The sequence below is a fragment of the Jaculus jaculus genome, chromosome 3 (assembly GCF_020740685.1).
Source record: "Jaculus jaculus isolate mJacJac1 chromosome 3, mJacJac1.mat.Y.cur, whole genome shotgun sequence".
NCBI classification, from domain to species: Eukaryota; Metazoa; Chordata; class Mammalia; order Rodentia; family Dipodidae; genus Jaculus; species Jaculus jaculus.
In genome coordinates, this window is record NC_059104.1 from 135,160,336 (window position 1) to 135,182,852 (window position 22,517).

General features: G+C 39.3%; 1 protein-coding gene across 1 annotated transcript in view; it reads left to right on the plus strand.

The window, feature by feature from the left end:
* Nucleotides 1–963: 963 nt before the first annotated feature.
* Nucleotides 964–22,517, plus strand: part of Cers3 (ceramide synthase 3) — a 122,306-nt gene continuing 100,752 nt past the window's right edge. Inside the window, exons 1-2 of the mRNA XM_045145508.1 lie at nucleotides 964–1,079; nucleotides 14,620–14,711. The gene's annotated coding sequence lies outside the window, so the exon portion shown is untranslated. The remainder of the gene's footprint in view (nucleotides 1,080–14,619; nucleotides 14,712–22,517) is intronic.

The window sequence follows — 22,517 nt, forward strand, 5'->3', positions numbered from 1 at the left end:
TCAGTAGTTGAGGGCAGCCAATGAGGTGATCTTAGGATCAGACTTGCAGAGTAGGTAGTGCTACCAATCATCCTAGGATGCGTGTTTGGTTTACATGTGGTACATGAATCAACATGTTGCAGCTTTCGTACTTGTCAAAGCACCTTTAAATAATCCAAGCCCAGAGCTGTTTCGTTTTAGCCAGGGAAAGTGGAATGGCCCCTAAAAGTACACCACCTGAAATAAACCCCGAATCAGGGTGCACACTCACTTTGTAATGGAGATGTTTCGAGCACAGACCATGTTTATGTCCTGATGCTAATAGGCTTATCTTTCTTTGCTATGATTGGTCTTTGAGACCAAAAGAAAAACAAAGTAAACTGCATCTGACTGCTCCACAAAGAAAAGATTGCCAGACTGTTTTATTTTTTTGGTTGCTATAGTAAAATAAATAAATAAATAAAAAATAAATTGTTTTTCCATGACTAAGAAAGAAGCAGCAAGATCACATTCTGTGGTCTGATGCTCCCCGGTCTATGAATTTTGTGGTGAAGTTAGTGGTGATTTAGTTTGAAAAAAGCCTGCCAAGAGTTGCAACTTCTAGAGAGTACTATAGTAGTCAAACCAGCTCATGCCAGAGTACAGAGTTGTAGAAAGTATTTCAGCTTTCTCTCTGTGGCTAGCCATCTAAGCCCATTCCTTTCAATGTAAAAAAGGGCAAAGACCATCTTGATCCCTGGCTCATTAATGCCTGTGTGCACCACACGCAGCCACGATGAGGCAATTGATGCATTTATAATTGGGTGTTTGACTGGACTCCAGTCTCCTCTTTTCCCAGCAGTGAAACAGGAAGCAGCGTCCCATCAGGAAGAACCTGAAGGTGCCATCCAGTAGCTCCGCTGCCTCACGTGACTGACTGCCCTCAGTCAGAAATCTTGACTTGCAACTTTCGAGGGTGGGTCTCTGAAAGAATTTCAGGGCTTACACATAGATGAGGTGTGTTGCTCTCTCATGAGAACAAAGCTGGCTGTGAGGCTGGAAGCCTCTCTCACTGCTCCTCACGAGCAAGGGGCATCCTGTGTGGACTGACGCTTTGAAAGGTAGGCGCCAGCTCTTTGATGGTATCTGAGAGCTTTCCAACAAGTTGGTTTGACTCTTTGTGCCCTTAGTTGGCAATGGAAGGGAGGAGGGCGACAGGGCAAAAGAAATGATGAATGCTTTCATTTTTGACATGATGTTGTGGGAGAGATACAGAAAGAAAGATTTGGAGTGCCCTGCTCGAAAGTTTTACTTAGCAGTGTTCAGCAGGACAGAGTAAATGTTGAGTCTAAATTTCTGCTTCTGACTCCTGTCACTCTCTGGTGAGTTTCAGCTAATTCATTGAAGGGATGAGGAGCCTGGGTTAGGATGCAATGAGCTCACATCACCAAATGCTCAGTGTAGCTTGGGTGTTGAGGAAACCTACTTGGGTGAAATGAACAGGGTGGCCACAGCTCTGATGTGGCATGGCCGTTTCAGACCATTTAGAGTGCCATAAATTTAGAAACAGACAGGACTTGCTCATCTCACAGTGACAAACTTTCTAAGCTAGAAAAAATAAAACTTCATTTTTCCTAATTTGAGAAAATACTTAACAAAGATGTTCTTTTAATCAGTTTTAAAATTTTTCTTTAAAATCTTTATACAGACCCAGGAAAATAAATCTTTATCCTTCTCCATGATGAATATTAATTTATTCATTAATCAGTGATGTTAAAATATCTTTTCTTTCTTTTTGGGGGCATGCAATGCAGTCTTTATGCAAGCTAGGGAAGTGATCTAACTAAGCTACATCCTCAGACTTAAGTGCTTTCTCTGGCATGCTTGGGGATCCAGACATTTTGCTTTTTTAGTTTTCTTACACACATTTATTTTATTTAGTTTTAAAGGGAGGCTCCAATTATAATTTCACCAGTAGAGTTATTGCCCAAATTCTTTAAAGAGATAGGCACCTGATCATATGGATAATAACTATGTAGTCCTCCTTTTGAAAATGTGCTGCCTCTAAAGTAACAATCAAGTTAATTTATATGATTTTGAAGATACATTTTAGTAATTTCTACATTATTGTTTATAATTTATTGCTGATAATTTATTAGTTCTAAACACTTATTAGTTATGATGGTTGCAGTCTATAGCCCTTGTGTATATATGAAATTTTCTATTTAATTCAATGAGATGGGCTTATAATATTCACTTTTCATATAAGGACACTTAAGTTTAGGGAGATTTGTAGTATAGGCATAGCTAGGAATTGAGGCAAAACTTTATTGCCCCATTTCATACTGAGATACACGATGTCAGCTTCTTTTTCTCCTTTCCCATTCCACTGGACCTCCACAGTGTCCTTGTCATGCTGGGGAGTTTCCAAACCTCACAACTTTCCAACTTGAAATCTTTTTTTTTTCTTTTAAATTAATTTACTTTTATTAACAACTTCCATGATTATAAACAATATCCCATGGTAATGCTCTCCCTCCTCCCACTTTCTCCTTTGAAACTCCATTCTCCACCATATCCCCTCCCCCTCTCAATCAGCCAACTTGAAATCTTTATACAGACCTAAGACAATAAATCTTTATCTCTCTCTGTGATGAATATAATTAATTAATTAATGATGTTTAAATACCTTTTCTTTCTATTTCTGGGCATGCAATCCAGGCCTTATGCAAACATTTCAACATTCAAACATTCCAACTTAGAATCTTTTTATTTAAATTTTTAATAATATACAAAGTGATAAGTTTTCATATGGCATGTTCATACATGGCTTTGTTTTTCTCCTATTTTCCACTTGGCTCCTTCATCTCCATCTCCTCTTCCTACTTCTACCCTTCTATATCCACTATTCCCATGTCCACTTGCATATAGTACATGTTCTATTACCCCCCCCCACTCCTTTCTTTCAGGCCCCTTTTCCCCTTTCAAGGATTCCTTTTTAGCTTTCTGACCTCTGCCCACTCCTACATTATATATATATATGGCTAGTATCTGCATGTGAGAGAGAACATGCTATATTTGTATTTGCCTTTATGAACCTGAGTTATCTCACTTAGTGTAATACTTTCTTCAGTTCCATCCATTTTCCTGAAAATATCATTTTTCTTTATGACTGAATAAAATTCTATTGTGTATGTGTACCACATTTTTATTATCCATTCATCTGCTGTTAAACATCTAGGCTGACTCCATATCCTTGCTAATAAAGAGAGCAGCAATAAATGTGCATGTATAAGTATCTCTGTGGTAGGATACACAGTCCTTTGGATATGTGCTCAGGAGTGGCCAAATAGTAGTTCTAGTTTTAGGGATTTTTTTGAGAAACTTTCACACTGATTTCCATAGTGGTCGTACCAATTTACACTCCCACCAACAGTGAATAAAAGTTGTTCTTTCCCCACATCCTCATTTGTGTTTGTTTTCCTGATGATATCTACCCTGATTGAGGTGAGAAGGAATTTCATAATTTTAATTTGTATTTCCTTAATGGCTAAGGATGTTGTACATTTAAAAAATATTGATTAAGCCGGGCGTGGTGGCGCATGCCTTTAATCCCAGCACTCGGGAGGCAGAGGTAGGAGGATTGCCATGAGTTCAAGGCCACCCTGAGATGACAGAGTTAATTCCAGGTCAGCTTGGACCAGAGTGAGACCCTACCTTGAAAAAAAAAAAAAAAAGAAAAAAAATATTGATTACCCATTTTGACTTCTTACCTTTTTTTTTTTTTTTTTTTTTTTGAGGTAGGGTCTCACTTTAGCCCAAGCTGACCTGGAATTTACTTTGTAGTCTCAGGCTGGCCTTGAACTTACAGCTATCCTCCTGCCTCAACATCCTTAGTGCTGGCATGCATTGCAACACCCATCTTCCATTTGTTTCTTTTTTTTTTTTTTTTTTTTTGAGGACTGTAGTAAATTCCTTGGTCCATTTATTGATTTGTCATTTTGTATTTTGATGTTTTTTTTTTAATTCTATATGGATTCTAGATAATAACCGCTTGTCTAAAATATAGTTGCAAAGATTTTTCCCACTCTGTAGGCTTTCTACTCACTCTGGGTATAGCTTCCTTTCCTGTGCAGATGCTTTTTAACTGCATGCATCCCATTTGTGAATTCTTGGGCCCATTCCTGTGTTACTAAGGTCTTATAACAAAACATGCCAACTTGGTATCTTATAACAGAAGGTTAAGAATTACCTATAGTTTGAAATGGATTGGGGTGAAGACATGATATGCTGGGTAGACCAGACCCAAAAGTCAATTTAAATGTGAATCACTGCATCTTTCCAATTAGCCATCACCTAGGCAAGTCAGTAAAATTCTTCCAGCCTCAGTTTTCTTATTTATAATCTAACTATTTTAAAATATTTTATTTACTTGAGAGAGCGAGAGAGAGAAAGAAGTAGAAAAGGAGCATGCCAGGGCCTCCAGCCATTGCAAATGAACTCCAGATACATGTACCACCGAGTGCATCTGGCTTTCGTGGGAACTGGGTAATCACACTTGTGTCCTTAGGTTTCACAGACTAGTGCCTTAACCGCTAAGCCATCTCTCCAGCCCTAATCTTACTTTTAATATTACTTTTGCATGCTGTGAAGAATAAAAAGAATATGTTAAATGCCTTCTATGTGACATGACAAACTGGATCTTGACAAGTTGTACTTATTTCTCCATTTTGCAATCATTTGTTAACACTTATACTGTGCTGTATCATGTTTAAGGTATGGGAGCATCAGCAGTGAAAAACGTAGACAAATCCTGACCTCATGGACCCCACTGTCTACTGGTGCTAGTTTGTTATATCATAGGAAGTCTTCTTTTGGAAACCACCTTGTGGTTCTGATCTAGTTTCTGAAGAAATGTAGCAAATAATGTAAAAGTCCCTCAAATCTTAGTAAAAACCAATCAAGATGCAAGGTCATCAGATGTTTCTTTTCTAAAAAATCAGTTTGTCTAAAAGTTAATTTGTTGTGCTGATTATTACAAAGACCAGAAGAGAGATGTTATTATACACATGTGTGCGTACACAGATTCCTGATGTGAATTTTTCCTGGGTCCCAAAGCCATTGAAAAGGCATTGCTAGGAATTGGCAGAGGCATATGACAGGTAGTGCCCTACAGCACCCAGGCAACAGCCTTAGGCTTCACAGGGCTTCCCCAGTGTGATTGAGGGAAGCAGTGCCAAGAACTGACCCAGAGATATATACCTTTTTTAAAGATGGACTTGGGACAAGAGTGTTTGAGGTATTTACTGCCAATAAGTCTTGATTCAAGTTCATTGAGTAGGTTAGTTGGCATCAAGAATGATGTTATTGGCAGTCTGTCCCTAACTTTAAAGGTTGAGAAGCTGTAGGCCCTAGTGGAGACAGGAGAGAGGAGTATTGGGAAACTCCCTCTGGAACCTACAACGGTGTCATATTCCCTCTCCTTGAAACTCCTCCACACCCAATATGCCTACCTTACTGCTCTTACACAGCTCAAGTGTACGGTTTTATTGATTTCAATCATCCAGGTGATTGAAGAAATCTTTGTTCAGCACTAGACAGGCCAGACAATTGACCGTATGAAAGAAGGCTTAAATAAATAGTGGTCCTTGTTTACCTCAGCCCAATGCAACAATCAGCTGAATCATTTTGCTGCCTTACCATACATGTTGCCTTGAGATTTGCCTTGTAGATATGATTTTAAATAATGGCAATATAAACTAAACCAAAACCTAATGAATTTATTGACTAAAATAAATAAGTAGGGCATATGCATAAAATCCCCCAGTAAGCAAGGGAGTAGAGGAGTTAAGAATCTTTGTAACAGCCAAAGTTCTCCATAGGCCTTTTTGTTGATGGTGTTCTGGTGTTAACTTGTAAACAGACTCATCAGTCACTGTGTTTCTAAAACAGTTACCTACATAGTTCCATCACTGTTCAATCATAACGTCTGAGAAGGTCCGTTAATAATATAAGATTGTTTTGGAAAAGAATTTGGCTTGGGTGCCTTCAAACAAATTTCATCTTTCCTAAGTATATGAATGTAAAAGTTTTTCTGTACCTACATTCTACTCAAATATAAATAGAAAGTTAAATGGGTTATGGCTTATTTTGATAACCATTTCTTTTTTACTTTTTTTTTGTCCGAGGTAGGGTCTCACTCTAGCTCAGGCTGACCTGGAATTCACTATGTAGTCTCTGGTTGATCTCAAACTCACAGTGATCCTCCTACCTCTGCTTCCTGAGTGCTGGGATTAAAGACATGTGCCACCACACACGGCTGTGTTTTACTTTTTGATATACATTGCACTGGAAAGTCTGTGGACAGCAGTCAAACTAGTGTTTGACTAATAGACATTCCAATTTAATGTTGTTTCCTTTTCATTATTTTCTGAATTCACTCATTCATTTCTTTCTTTCTTTTTCTCTTATTTTTCTCCTTTCTGCAGTGCTGAAGATTAAACCCAAAGCCTGGTGCGTGCTAAGTATGTACTTTGACGTTAAGACACACTGTCAGTAACTTTGAATGTCTCTCTCAATCTCTCTTTCTCTCATACACACACGCACACACACGCATACACCATTTCCCAGACTTGTCTTGAACTCTCTTTAGAGGCCAGGCCTCAAAGCTATGGCAATCTTCCTGTCTTAGCCTCCTGTGTACTAGGATTCTGAATTATATCTTTAAGAAATGCCAAAAAACAAAGAGATGTGTAGCTCACATCTCCAAAGTTTTATGCTCAATATTGGTACACACATACATACATACAAATATTTAAAAAAACTTGTGTGCATGTGCAAAATAGGAAAATGAAACCAAAAGATGCATATTATTTCTCATGGGAAAAATGTAAAATTCATAGGAAAGGCATGTATTTAGATTATTTGACAAGATAAGTATTAACGGACTTGAACTGTTTTTTACTTACTATATCCATATTCTAAAATGAAAAACTTAGTGAAGAAAAATCATACATGACACTCTCTGTTTAATTCTCTGTGGGGTATTTGCATGCTGAAACAAGGCCTATTTATCTTATTTTGATTCCTTTGCCAGATATATTTTATTGAATACTCAATAAATACTTGATGATTAGATTGACTTAGACACGAGCTAGCAACAAACTAATCATTTCAAGATTCAAGCAAAAAAAATTCTGAGAGCATTTTTTTTTTTTACAGAAACGAAGATTACTTGAGTTTAATAACTAAATTGCCTTCAATTTATTCCATTCAATGTTTGTTTTCTTGTTTGACCTAGGATTAAAAGTTTAATAACATAAAAATGCTGATGCAGAGAAAAACTTAAATTATACACATTAGCAATTTTCGTCTGTAATGTTGTGTACATCATAGGTCTGTTGCCATATTCCAGTTTAGGTCAAAGTTATAGGGCCTCCTAATGAGCTCCTTCTGTTCCATTAACTATAACTGGTTTTACCTGGGTTGTGTCTAAGAAATATTTGCTTTGCATGGAATTCTGCTCTATTACCAACTGAGCAAGAGTAAAATGTCATGGCTCACTTAAATGATGACTGTCGAATACTATGTAGGTTGGTGTCTCTTAAGTGATTGTTTCATAGATGACACTATCGCCATCATTTTCAAACTCTTTAAACCACTGCTAATAGGAAGAAACACTTTTCAGGCAAGTGGTAATTACTGCCTATTCTGCCCCTTGCAGTGTAAAAAATAAATACTTTCAGATCTCAAACACATACACACATATTAATATGTATCATAATGACATATGTATTGGAGTTTTCTTTTATCCTCAGTTTCACTTAGTAAAATTTCTTGTTATGACCTACTTAACTTGGTGTTCCACTAGAAATGGTTCTCAATATTGGATGAGAATGAAAAATTAAATGGGGAACTTTTAAAGGCAGACATTATAAGCCTGTGCAATGGACTAGAGAATCTAGGACATTTTCAGATATTAGTAGTTTTTAATTGTGTGTTCATGTGCATGCCACAGCAGCACATGCATGGGTGTCTGAGGACCTCCTTGGGATGTCTGTCCTCTCCCTCCACCCTGCTTGAGACAGGGTGTCCCTTGTTATTTTGTTTTTGCTTCTTTTCTTTGTGTGTGTCAGTCTAGCTGTCCTGTGAGCTTCCTGAGTCTCCTGGCTCTGCCTACCATTGCCATAGGCACATTGGGATAATAGATACACACACCACTGTGCATCTAGCTTAAATGGGTGCAGAGGAGTTGAACTCAGGCAGATACGCTTGCAAGCAGGTGCCTTTAACTGCTGAGCTATCTCCCCAGTTCCCTGAGACTTTTGATTTTTAAAATTTTTAAAATTTATTTATTAGGGAGAGAGAGGGCCTCTAGCCACTATAAACTCCAGATGCATGCACCACCATGTGCATCTAGCTTACGTAGAGTTCTGGGAAATCAAACCTAGGTCCTCAGGCTTCACAGGCCTAAGGCCTTCATCGCTAAGCCATCTCTCCAGCCCTGGCTTTTGATATTTGATTATGTCAGCAGCCCAGGAAAGGATGTCCATTTGAATGTCCAGAGCTACATATCCATCTATATATGACACACAAAACAATATAACTTCTAGATCCACACTGTTCAATAGGCAACTACTAATACATGTAGTCATTGAGCACCTAAACTTTGGCTGGTCCAATAAAGATGTATCTTGAAATGTGAAAAGCACGCAGAAAAAGAACACAAAATATTTCATTAATAAGTTTATATTAATTGTATGTTGAAATGATAATATTTTGGAAATGTTGGGTTAAATCAAATATTAAAATTCATTTCAGACTATTTGTAATTTTGAAAGACATCTAGTAGAAAATTTAAAATTATACATATAGCACTTATTTTTAGTTTCTTCTGAACAGCATTTTTCTCAGTGACAGAATGTATTTACGACCTTGTCATGGGCAGTGCTTTCTTAAGACACAAAAAAGTAATATAATGAAAAATCTTTACATTGAAATATACTGAAGTTAAGAACTTCTACTTCTCAAAGGTAGCATTAAAGGAGTAAAAGCCAAGCTGCAGAGGGAAAGAAAACATTTGCCATATGTAGAGCTAACAAAGAGTCTTATGAAAGGTGAACAAACATGTAAAATATTTTTATTATTTTTAGTTAACATACATAATAATAAATTTCATTGTGATATTTTTCATATATGTACCTTATTGATATTCATTACCCCTTTCCTTAACCCAATTATTTTGTAGGGTCTTGCTCTAGCCCAAGCTGACCTGGAATTCACTATGTAGTCTTAGGCTGGCCTGGAATTCACTGCAATCCTCCTTCCTCTGCCTCCCAAATGCTGAGGCTAAAGGTGTGCACCATCACGCCTGGCTTTTAATTCGATTTTGAAACATGAATCAACTCAATAGAAAAATGGGCAAGAGATTTGGACAGCAACTTCACAAGAGTATATCCAAATGGCCAAGAAACTTGACACAGTTTCTAATCAGGAGAATGCAAATCAAAACCATGATGAGTGGACTAGGAAGATGGCTCATCAGTTAAAGCCACTTGCTTGCAAGCTGCCAGCCCAGATTCAGTTCCCCAATACCCACATAAAGCTAGATGCACAAAGTGGCACATGCATCTGGAGTTCATTTGCAGTGACAAGGCTGTAGCATGCCCACATCCTTTCTTTCTTTTTTCCTTTATTTTCTCTCTCTTTCTGTCTCTCTCTCACACACATACACAAATAAATCAATAATTTAAAAAATATTTTATTTGAGAGAGAGAAAGAATGGGCACATCAAGGTCTCTAGTCACTGCAAATGAACTCCAGATGCATGTACCACCTTGTGCATCTGGCTTGTGTGGGGCCTGGGGAGTTGAACCTGGGTCCTTTGGCTTTGCAGGCAAGCGCCTTAACTGCTAAGCTCTCTCTCTAGCCCAGTAAAAATATTCTTAAGAACTACAATGGGCACCACTATACACTTACCAGGAAGGCTAGAGTTTGAGAGAACAAAATGTTTGGCAAGGACATTAAGAGATGAGAACTCTCATACTGTTTTGTGGGAGTGTAAGTTGACACACAGCAATATCTATTAGACCTGAATATGTGCATGACTTGTAACCTGGCATTCCTGTGCATAGATGTGTGTCCTATGGAAATATCTTCATCTGTTTACTTAAAGAAATAGTCAAGAATGCTTGTAGATGCAGCATTAATTGTTAAAGCCCCAACTTAAACTAAATTTCCATTGCTGATAGTGTGGGAAAAGAGTTTGTTTCCGGGGACCTACAGAGTTCTCACCCCATAGGAGAAATGTGGCCAGAGGAGGACCAAAGTATGGTCTTTCAAATTAAACCAATTTCAAATTAATTAAGTGTATGGGTGGATCTACTCTTGCAGATCCTCCCAATGCCCTTGCCCAACAGCTGACACTTATATCATCAGCTGATGAGCAAGAGAGTGACAAAAACTGAGAAAGCTCATGTAGTATGAAGTCCTCTTCTGTCACCATGTGCCACAAACATCTATCAAGCAGCACGGGTTGAAATCACTGACATTCCGCAAGATAGCAGAGGAGTACCATTCCCAAACGCATGCAATAGCAGGAAGAAATTCACTGGGAGACTGCCTGACTTGTCCAGGAAGAGGGACAATTCAGAGCACTCCCTCCTCTGAGCGTTTTAAAAGGGCGCACTGGGGTACAGCAAGTCAAGGTTTCTTGGTGTGTTAGCAGAGAATCCAACAATCTTAGAGTAGTATCTCTCATAAGTATATTCTAAATAACAATTGGGATATTTGGAGCTGGATACTGTATAATTCTTGTATTCTTTCAGAATATTCCATTTTTTTCCTCTTTCAAACAGAATCTCAGTAGTCTCAATCCTTCTATTTCAACCTCCTCAAAGCTGGGATTACAGGCCTGCATCACCATGCCCAGCTTGCTCCTTTCTTTTAGATCACCTTAGGCATGTTCATATATAACATTCACTAACGTGAACGACATAGAAGAACTCTGAACTGAGATTCCCCTGGAGCCACCTTCAGATGGGGGGCCGTCAGCTCAACCCCAGTTCCATGACTCTCTTTTCTTGGCGTTCTCACAAAATGGCCACTAGTGATTTACTGTAGCACTTCTGTCAACTCTGTAGTTTGGTAGGAAAAAAAAAAATCAAGGAAATATTCAGTAAGTCTTAAAGAAGAAAGGTTATTTCTTTTATCTTTGATACTGGGGACTAAATCCAGGGCTGCTAAGCATATGTGTTATCTCTGAGCTGTACCCTCAGCCCAAGAAGAAATTCTGAAGAGAAAACATAGGGACCTATAGACACTAAATAAGGATCATGGAGGAGGAATCAGAAAGTCACACAGGCATGTGTTTCCCAGAACCCCTTCCCCGCCCAGGGAAAGGGAGCTGATAAGGTGCCAGATGCGGTTCTGAGGTGGGAAATCATTTGTTAGCTCAGTATTTTCTCTGACTCCTGCTGATTTTTATTCATAGGCAGACATCAGAAAGTTGAAATGGAAATTATATAAATACATATAGATGAAATTTAAGGTTACCCTTTTTATTAAAGTGTCTATTTGAAAAAAAACTATAAACATGGGGAGTCTTTTGTTGTTGTTTTTCTTTTTTGTTTGTTTTTTTTTTGAGGTAGGGTCTTGCTCTAGTAAATGCTGACCTGGAATTCACTCTGTATTCTCAGGCTGGCCTCGAACTCACGGTGATCCTCCTACCTCTGCCTCCCGAAAGCTGGGATTATAGGTGTGTGCCACCATGCCCGACTGGAATCTTTATTTTTAAGTAATAGATTATTTTCAAACAATACTCTCTGGATTTTTTTCTCATACCTCTGATGGCAAAGTGGTCTAAATTTAAAGCAATAGATGTAATTATAAGCCCCCTCACCATATATTGAATTCCAGACATTTCAGATCAACCTAAATTATGTGTATGTAAATATACAATATAAAATGAATATAAATGAGTAAAAAAATAAAGTGTATGTAAGTCAACCTCTGTCCACCTGCCTGTATCCACTTAAAATCTGGGCGTTTTACATTTTCATTTTTTTTAAGAGGATTCCTGGTCTGGGGAAATGCCTCAGCAGGTAAGAGTGCTTGTCAGGAGAACATGAGAGCCTGAGAGAGTTTGTTTCCCAGCACCCACATTAAAGAAATAAAAGTGCTGGGCATGGCTGCACAAGCCTACAACCATAGTTCTGTGGGGCGGGAGGGGGGAGGTGAGACCAAGGAATTACAGGGGCTCACCGCTAATCCAGTATGACAAAAAACAAACAAACAAACAACAGAAAAAAAAAAAAACAAGGTAGCTCGTGGATTAGTGAAACTTGTTCTCAAGGAAATGAAGTGGAAGAGCAACAGAGGCGGATACTTGATGGTCTCCTCTGGCCTGCATACATATGCACAGACAGCATGCATATCATATCTGCACACACACATGTACATACACTACGCATACACACAGATACCACCCATGCTGCGCGTGCACACACACACACACACACACACACACACACATACACACACACACAGAGATTCTTGCCTTAAAGTAGGCAGGAATGATTAACTCTTTTTAATTTGATTTCTTGGTAAATAAATACCAAGAGCTGGTTGCTGTTGATGGAGGCAGAATCTGCTTAAGCCAAGAGAGAGAAGTAAATGACCTACCTCCACTTACTCAAGGGAGAAGACAATTTCCCAGCCCAATGCTGAGAATATGGGCCAGAGAATAATCCTGTCTTTTAAAAATTCTAACTTTCTAAGGATTTTGGACACTAAGAAGAAACGTTTGAGACTGTAGCTCAGGCTTTTGTTCCCTTTCTCTTTGCCCTCCTCCTTAGAGTTCACACCCGCTACAGCCACCCTCACGTGGAGATTACCAGAATCTTTGTCATCTAGCTCATTTCCAAGGGGTGCTTCATTCTGCGGGGGTAGCAGGCTGTACAACAGGAAACGCTGCCTGTAAGCATTGCATAAGTCCATATTTTAAAATATTAAAACTAGGGACTTGCTTCATCAGTGTGCTTTAGTAATCCCAGTTCTTTCCTAAAAGTGCCCCAACTTCTTCTGTATCTGTGGGCAGGACAGAGATTTGAATTCCTGCTTGGTCAAGGTGTGGCCTCACAACTTCTCCAGGTTATCTCTTATAAAATGATACATTTAGTGACATTGCCCAAGACAGGTTCCCCAATGTAATAAGTCCTGTTGTCACTGATAAGTGACAATCAAGTGACACTCATCCCTCAAAAAGCTCCTCCCTACTAACACCTGCCCTGAGTGACCCAAACACTGATCAGGATATTGGAACAGAACAGGGATGACGAGCGCCTGGCCACAGTGCCATTGGTGACAAAAGGTGAACACTGACTACAGTAATAATACCTTTAGTTGATTGAGCACTTATAATATGGCAGGCATTACACTAAGTGGTTTAGGTAGGTGACTTAAACATTGCAAAACAGATATTACATATATCTTACAGATTAGTAATTCAAAACCTAGGAAACATCACTGGCCCTAGATTGTGTAGCTGAGAAGGGGTGAAGATAGTTGAGTCCCACATCTCTATTCTGTTTTCAATTTTTAAATTTATTTTTAATTTTAGAGATAGAGACAGAGAGAGAGAGAGAGAAAATTGGTGTGCCAGGGCCTTGGCCACTGTAATTGAACTCCAGACCCTTGCACCACCTAGTGGGCATGTGGGACCTTGTACTTGCCTCACCTTTGTGCATCAGTCTTATGTGGGATCTAGAGAGAGATCAAATATGGGTCCTTAGGCTTTGCAGGCAAGCACCTTAACTGCTAAGCCATCTTGCCAGCCCCTGTTTTTAATTTTTATTTATTTATTTTGTGGGGGGTGGGGTTGGAGGTAGGCTCTTGCCCTAGCCCGGACTGATCTAGAATTCACTATGTAGTCTCAGAGTGGCCTCAAACTCACAGCAGTCCTTCTACAGACTCTGTCTCCTGAGTGCTGGGATTAAAGGCATGCGCCACTACACCAGGTATTATTATTTTTTTAATGTGTGGATGTGCCATATAGCCCTCTGTATTTTTTTGCTTAGCACATTTGGTACCTGTAGGCTGCCTTCACTGAAAGAACAACAAATGAGTGGTCTGTGTTATGGGAAGGGTGGTCTATCACTTCTTAGGGATTCTGTTAAAATTAGTATCTACTTGTTGTATTGAAACCAACCTTACAGGTTAGAATAAGCTTATTATATATCATTTATCTAGTAATTTCATGTGCTCCAGTCTATCTGTCTAGCTAATCCCCTTTAATCCTACAATAGGTCTTTGTAATAGGTGGAATTAGCCCCATTCAGCAGCTGAGCAAATGAAGACTCAGAGAGATGGAGTTGCTCATGATCACTTAGCCATTAGGTGACAGACCAGCTCTCAACTTGTACTTCCTGGCTGTAGAGCCATACTTCTCTCTTAAGTCATTTTTCCCTGAAAAAAAAAATCTGTTTATATTTTAAATCTCTTAAACTTGTAAGTTGTCTTAAAGAAAGACAGTGAGCTATTTGAGATGGTACGTGAAGCTCTGCACTCATTTTTTGTTGTTGTTGTTGGCTGATTTTCCTTTTTTTAAAATTTTACCCAACATTGACCAACTTAACCATCTGTATGGTGACTCTTTTCTCACAGGAGGAAGAGAGGAGGAAGCACCCTTGAGCAGAACACGGGAGGTCTTTGCCAAATCTTTAGTCTCTCCTGTTGGAAAACTGAGCCAGAGCCAGGTGACTCATTTTTATCCTTTTATGAGTCAGGCAGCATGTTCCAGCTGCCTTGCTTTTGCCCAGACCATTCACCTGGGCCTGAGACTAATAGCAGGGTAATTTGTGAAGCAATATGTGACTCACTTGAGAGTTTGCAAGGAAGGACCTGCTGAAAAAGAATCGCGTGTTGGAAAGGAAATGCTGACATGATACTATATGGGTTAAAATTTCTTTGTATTGTGACACCATTGCCTAGTTACCCAGATACCATTTTTTCAGTCTCCTAAAGGTAACAGAAGAGAAGGTGATGAATAGAGTTCTATCTTCAAAGGCAGAATTATCCACCCTGTGGAACTTTTTCATGGAATGTCTCCCAGTCATTCTGAACCCCTTTTCTTTAATCCTACAATTTACATTCTCTTGTCTCTTCTGTAACTTTGCTTCATATCCTTCTGGTTGCAGTCATTCCTGTTTTTCTGCAAGTTTCTGCCCATGTTACCAGGCTCACTTATCTCCTTCAGTCCTGAGCAAACTTTGGCAATTTGACTGGTGAGGAGGCTTCAGGATTAGAGCATTTTGGACAAATGGCTCCTAAACCTTCATGTCTATCTCGCCTTTATGACCTTTCCACTGTAAAGTCAGTTTATGGGAGATCCTGAGTCTGTCTCCCAAGCTAGTAAGGAACACACTTAATAGTGTCTCAGAAATTGTTAAAACTTAGCCGGGCATGGTGGTTCACACCTATAATCCCAGCACTTGGGAGGCAGAGGTAGGAGGATCACTGTGAGTTTGAGGCCACCCTGAGACTACATAGTTAATTCCAGGTCAGCCTAGGCCAGAGTGAGACCCTACCTGGAAAAACATTTTTTAAAAAAAGAAATTGTTATAACTTAAGATTCCAATAATTAACTGTTAGTGCATGTAAAAAAGATGTGGTAATGATAATTTTCATGTAGGTGACTAGTATTTATGTTAGATTTTGTAAATCAAGCATTTCTTTTTAAAAAATTATCCTCTCAAAAAAGTAATAATGTGAAACAAATGCCCTTATTAGCCCCTTTAGTTAAGGAAATATCTTGGGAAGCTGAGTATGTAGGAAAAACACAAGCTTCTTGTATTTACTTGAATTGACCAATTTTATTTCCTTGGGCCCAGTTTCTCTATGGTTTTAGAACAAAATTTGCTGGATTTGGATCATTAAGTTAAAAACTTTTTAGTGACTCCTAAAATTACCTATTTTCTAAAAGAGTTAATTTATGCCATCACCAGTAATATCTAAAACGTCATAGTTTTAGCACTGAATATAAAATTGGCACTGAATATTATTTTAAATAACATCATTTAATAGCTATTAATTCTAGGATTTGGGGGCCTAGAAGTTCATTTAATTCCTCTCATTAGAAGGATAATTTCACGACATTTAATAGCTTGACTTTAGTTTATCATTTAACAGACATATAATAAAGTGGTTTACAAGTATTTACCCACTGACTCATCCTAACAACCCTACAGGAAAGTACAGTTGAATTAAATATACTTGTATCTCATAGATGGGGAGACTGGGTCCAGTTAGATATCCAGAAGCTCATGGTTAGCTTAGCATCAAAATTGGGCAGTAGCTACGTGGAGCTTGGCTCAGAATTCCATGTGATTGGCCACTTTGTTGTTCTGTTTCCTCTGAAATGCATTGAACACTTACTAAATGCCAAGTTTGGGATGTTTCTGTGGGATACTACAGGGGAATCTCTGCCCTCATAGATCTTGAATCTACTAAAAAAAAAAAAAAAAAAAAAAATCAGACCTTAAATCACTACATTGTCTCAGGCTGGCCTTTGAACTCACAGCTATCCTCCTACCTCGACCTCCCATGTTCTGAGACTAAAAGTGTGCACCATCACATCCAGCCAGACTTCAAATCAGAGTATAACAGTGCAAGTACAAGCTCGATATGTTGTGAAGAAAAAGAACAGGCAGTGGTAGCAGCATCTCACAGGGTCTTTCCTAGATTTGAGGCAGTGAGGCAGCAAGGGTCTGGAAGGCCTGGATGGAGACCTTCCAGAAAAGTAAGGAGAGATGAGACGAGCTGGGAGATTCAGGGAAGGAATGTTCTAGTGAGAGGAAATGTTCTGTGTACATGTTTACTCTCTAGGATCAGAGAGAGACCCGGTCACTGCTGCAGGATGCCAGCATGAGTGGAAAGGTGTTTCAGGATGATTGCAGTGATTGCAGAAGTAGACAGGGATCTCACCAACCAGGCACTATAGTCTCAGCTCAGGAGAGTTTTCATGAAGAGATAAGAAGAGACTAGCCTCCAGGTAGGGTGGAGTCATTGTGGACAACAGGCCTCTTGAGGAACATTGCCCAGGCCATTTCTTCTGACATAATAGCAGACAGGTACTCTTCCTAGAGCTTTTCTAAGAATTACATGCCATTGCTTCAAGGTTGAAGTAAGGCAGGACCTGATGTAATAGTGATACAGACTAAGGCTTTCTCTGAGATTGCATGGCACAGCTTGAAGAGAAGAGGACTGGGAATAGCTCTGTCCTGGAAGGGTTCACAACCCCATACAGATTCCAGGTAGCCACTGACATTATAATGGTTTACTTGTTTCATTGGGAAAATACTCCAGCAATGTTTAGTAGCAATGAAAGATTTTCCTTGTGGAAAGTAATAGGCACATGAGGCATTGGTCTAAGTTTCGGAATTAGTGGGAACAAAGGGATTAACGTCTTCCTGGAACTTCTAGTCATTGTCTAACCTACAAGCACAGTGAAGTGAAGTCTACAACAGAGTTGAAAGGAAAAGGGAGAGGGTCTTCCTTTCTCATGTGAACTTCAAAGGTCTTTTTGACTTGCTCGGTTGAGCTTCAGCCTTTGTTAGCTAGTATTAGAATAAGCTCATAAAGATGGCTGGTTTTCCCTAGCAAGATGGACTGGATCCAGTCAGAATTAAACTAATGAGGGAATAGACAGTGGAAAGGACTCTACAGAATATTTAAGTAGCAGATGTAAGAAGTAGTTACTACCTCTGGGGTAGAGAGTACCCACTGAAGAGACTTGAGAGGACTGGGATGCCACAAGGAGCCCCTTGAGTACCAGCAGAACTTGCTGAAAGTCTTTTGGAACTTATCATAACACTGCTCTCTAGGTGCCTGGGAGAGAGGTGGGTCACTGGTGGTATTATTCTTGAGGAATGGTCTGGATTCCCCTGATTTCTGGGGTTCTGGAAGCCCCTTACCTTGAACTCTGGAACCTGGAAGCAAAACCCTTTTCTCCCTCAATGCCTCTCCATTGTCTCACTACCGACTGAGCTTCCAAGCCAGTTGGCAATGGGAAAATACATAAAGTGATTAAATCTGTTTTATCCAGAGTAGGCAAAATGATAAATTTGGAGTGCAGAGGCATTAAGTTGATAACTAGCAGAATCTACATACAAGAAACCCTATAGCCCTAGCAAATACTTAAATATGCCTCACTAGGCAAAATGTCAGTGGAAACCTTAGTCTTCAATTGGCTTATTATGAGAGAAGTTCTCTGATTAAGTTTTATTGAGCTATATATCCTTAGATATAGATTTTAGATACAAGTTGTTTGTATATCAAATATTTCAACCATTTTATCGTAGTGTCTAGCTTGTATTTTTACTCTTTTAATGGTACTTTTGCTGAGTAGTTGCCTCCACTTTTATAATCCACTTGGAAGTAATACAAAGTATAGTTCTCACAGATACTCCTTATGCATTAATTAGAGTCACTAAGCTGTTATAACAGAGACTTAATTAAGATAGACATTGTTCCTCTTGTATGGGACAGTCTAGCTGTTATTGGGCCAATATTACAGATTGGTTGAACATTTGCTTTTGTCTTTCTCTTCTGGAACTATCAGAAAGAGAGAAACCAGGACATGAAACCTGGTCTTTGGCGAGATTCCCCAGATCAGCGCCATCCCTGTGCCATTACATACTTGTCATAGCCATATGCCCACCCAGGACGGCCACTTGTCCAGGGACATGGGCAGGGGTATGTGATGAAAAGACAGAATGAATGAACATGTGGGGACATTTAGATACCCCTTTAAGGACATCATTGGAGTGATACCAGATTTTCTTCCACTCTGAATTTTTTTTTTAAATCTCTAGGTATGTTTTGCATTTCTCTCAGACTTTAAATTGGAATAATTGTAAAATTAAGTATAAGAAAATTGCTGACATTTTTTTAGCCTTGTAAGTTAATTGCTTTTCTATACAAAGCATATGAGTTTTCCATTTTCTTACTTTGCCTCAGTTTTCTTGTAGTTATAAGGCCAGGTAGATACAGGGTTTTTTTAATGACTAATTTAGTCATAAGACATATAATTTAGGATTAATTTATCTCCCTTGCATTGTCTTATTTATTTGAAACAACAATCCTACATGCTTTTAGAATTGGAAGTCTCAGTTGGCTCCATCTTAATAGTGTTCGCAGGATGCTAACAGCAAATAATACCCTTTGTATTTTATCTTAAGGCATAACCAGTATTTTTGGCTGGGTTTGTAAAGTTAGTTCCAAAGAAAACACAAAGAGAGTAGTAAATGTAGATAATCGTATTTATCTGACCCTGGACCCACATTGTAAGAATTGTTTTCCAGCTAAGAAAAATGAAGTTGTTTGCAGATAAATTAGATAACATTAATTATCATGTTTGGCTATGGTATCACTCACTCCCTGTTGTTCAAAATATAGTCTAGCCTCAGTTCCATTATAGTATATACCTTTATAGTTCCTGAGTGTTTACCATGTGGCCAGTCATTCAGCTGACTTTCTTCACTGGCCACTCTATGTAGCTATCACCTCCTGGTCACCCATGTTCACATGTCCTCTAGCCACATGTGCTCAAGGATCATGAACAGTGCTTCAAGAGTACCTCACTTGATCCCTCTGAAATGTGACTGTGCTTCTGCTTGGCTTCTCATTTCTCATCACTATTCTGTATCTGTATCTAAGAGTGGTTTTCTTGCCACCCTCCTCTATCTGAGACATATGTTCTAAAGAGTCATTGTCAAACTGATGGGGAACTTAACAACAGGGATTGGATTGCTCGTTCCCAGGAGCTCTGCAGACCAGCTTGACTTGTAGTTCTATCTCTGTGAAAGTTGTGGGGCTATCTTAAAAAAAAATCTTATAAAAATGCTGCTTCAAATTGTGATAAGCTGGTGTGGCTCACTGGGCTCCATTTGGTCTTTTGCGTTCTGTGCTCCTGAGGCCGATGATGATGAGCCAGTAGATTCTTGGTTACAGTGAGTTCTTACAAGTGTCTAGCAGCTGGAGTTGAAAGTGGTGCTTGAAAAGTTCTATAGTGTTAGCAGACGGGAAAACATAGCTGAGACAAACATGTCCCTTCCATTACCATTGCTTCCCCCAGACACAGAGAGAGAGAGAGTCTGTAGGCATCATGCTTGAAAATATTTATTTGCAGGTATTTTTACATCAATAAAATACTACAAATTTAATCACTTTTTATGTCCATCAAAATTACAATCCTCAGGGCTGGAGAGATGGCTTAGCGGTTAAGTGCTTGCTTGTGAAGCCTAAGGACCCCGGTTCGAAGCTCGGTTCCCCAGGTCCCATGTTAGCCAGATGCACAAGGGGGCGCACGCGTCTGGAGTTTGTTTGCAGAGGCTGGAGGCCCTGGCGCGCCCATTCTCTCTCTCTCCCTCTATCTGTCTTTCTCTCTGTGTCTGTTGCTCTCAAATAAATAAATAAATAAATAATTTAAAAAAAAAATACAATCCTCAGAAAATGTGCAACAGATGAGAAAAGGGGATTGAATACTTGATGAGAATAAAAGGAACTTGAAATAACCCAGCAGTAACTTACCTGCTTCAGAGATGCTGAGTAATCATCATTAGAGCTTACTCCTTTATCTTATTTTTTTATTTTTAAATTTTTTGTCTATTTTAATTTATTTGAGAGTGACAGAGAGAAAGAAGGAGAGAGAGAGAGAGAGGGGGGGGGGGAATGAGAATGGGAGCATCAGGGCCTACAACCCTGCAAATGGACTCCAGATACATTTGCCACTTTGTACATCTGGCTTACGTGGGTCCTGGGGAATCAAACCTCAAACCAAGGTCCTTAGGCTTCACAGGCAAGTGCTTAACCATTAAGCCATCTCTCCAGCCCTCTTTTTTATTTTTTAATATTTATTCATTTGCAAGCAGAGAGAGGTAGAAGAAAGACAAAATGGGCATGCCAGAGCCTCTAGCCATTGTAAACAAACTCTAGATGCATGTGCCACCTTGTGCATCTCACTTTACGTGGGCACTGGGGAATCAAACTCTGGTCATTAGGCTTTGCAGGCAAGCACCTTAACTGCTGAGCATTTTATTGATTTGTTTGGGGGTTGTTGAGACATGATCTCACTCTGTAGCCCAGGCTGGTCTGGAACTCATGATCCTGTTGCCTTTGCCTTCCAATCACTGGGAGTATAGGTCTGAGCCACCATGCCTGATTTCGTTTTTGTTTTTTTTTATATTTTATTTATTTATTTGAGAGAGAGAAAGAGGGAGGAGGGGGTAGAATGGGTGTGCCAGGGCATCTAGCCACTACAAATGACTCCAGATGCATGCGTCCCCTTGTGCATCTGTCTTATATGGGTCCTGGAGGATTGAACTGGGATCCTTTGGCTTTGCAGGCAAGCACCTTAACCATTAAGCCATCTCTCCAGCCCCTCATTTTGTTAAGGCATAATTGTTTTTTTCTTCCAGAAAGTCGTGAACTTTAAAATAATGCTAAGGTCTAGATCTAGGTATAGTCTTATAAGTTTGGTTTTGTAGATGCACACTTAAGTGAATATGGGAGGCAAAAAAGTTAAGCCTGGTGAATGAAATAATAGGAATCTCCAATATGAAGTTGCAGGTGAGCTGAGGATTACAAGGTGATGAAGCAGAGAAGAAGAGACCTTAACTATTAATTTTACATGTAATTCACATTCTACACACTTCACTTACTTAAGGTGTGTGTTCCAGTGCTTTTTAGTATACTCTGAGTTCTGTGATAACACATTCAATTTTGTGAATGTCATTCATTATTCACAAAGAAATATTGTACCCTCTGCTTAGCAGTCACCTCCCATCCCCTCCAGCCACACGTCTAAGGAACCTCTAACCTACTTTCTGGCCCTGTGGATATATGTGTTCTGAATATTCCACATACATGGAATCCTATAGTCCTTTTGTGTCAGAAGACATCACATTGTAGGCTGAGTATGGTAGCACATATCTTTAATTCCAGCCCTTGGGAGGCAGAAGTAGGAGGATTGCTGTGAGTTCTAGGTCAGCCTGAGGCTGCACAGTGAGTTTCAGGTTAGCTGGGGCCAGAGAGAGACCCTACCTCAAAAAAAAAAAAAAATGTCATCACATTATAACATGAATCCTTGCAATGTTATTGATATCTACCAGTAGATTGATGACCATGTTAAAAAAAAAAAACAAAAAGCCTCTATTTAACATTTCAAGAATCTACCCATTTCCTCCAGCAGCTGTATTGTCTCAACTTTCTACCAGCAATATGTGCAGCTTAGGCCTTCTCCATAGCCCACCAGCACCTGTTACGTGTCTGATTAACCTCGTTTGGTGGGTGGGATGGGTTATTTTTGGGGTGGTTTTGATCTTCATTTCTCTCACGGCCAGTTTGATAAGAGCATCCTTTCTTGTGCTTATCAGCCACAAGTGTGTCGTGAGTGAAAGGTCTATTCACAAGGGTGGCCTACTTGTCTTTTTATTGTCAAGTTGTAAGAATTCTTTCTGTATTTGAAATGTGTCTTTTATCAGATACACAATTTTCAAACATTT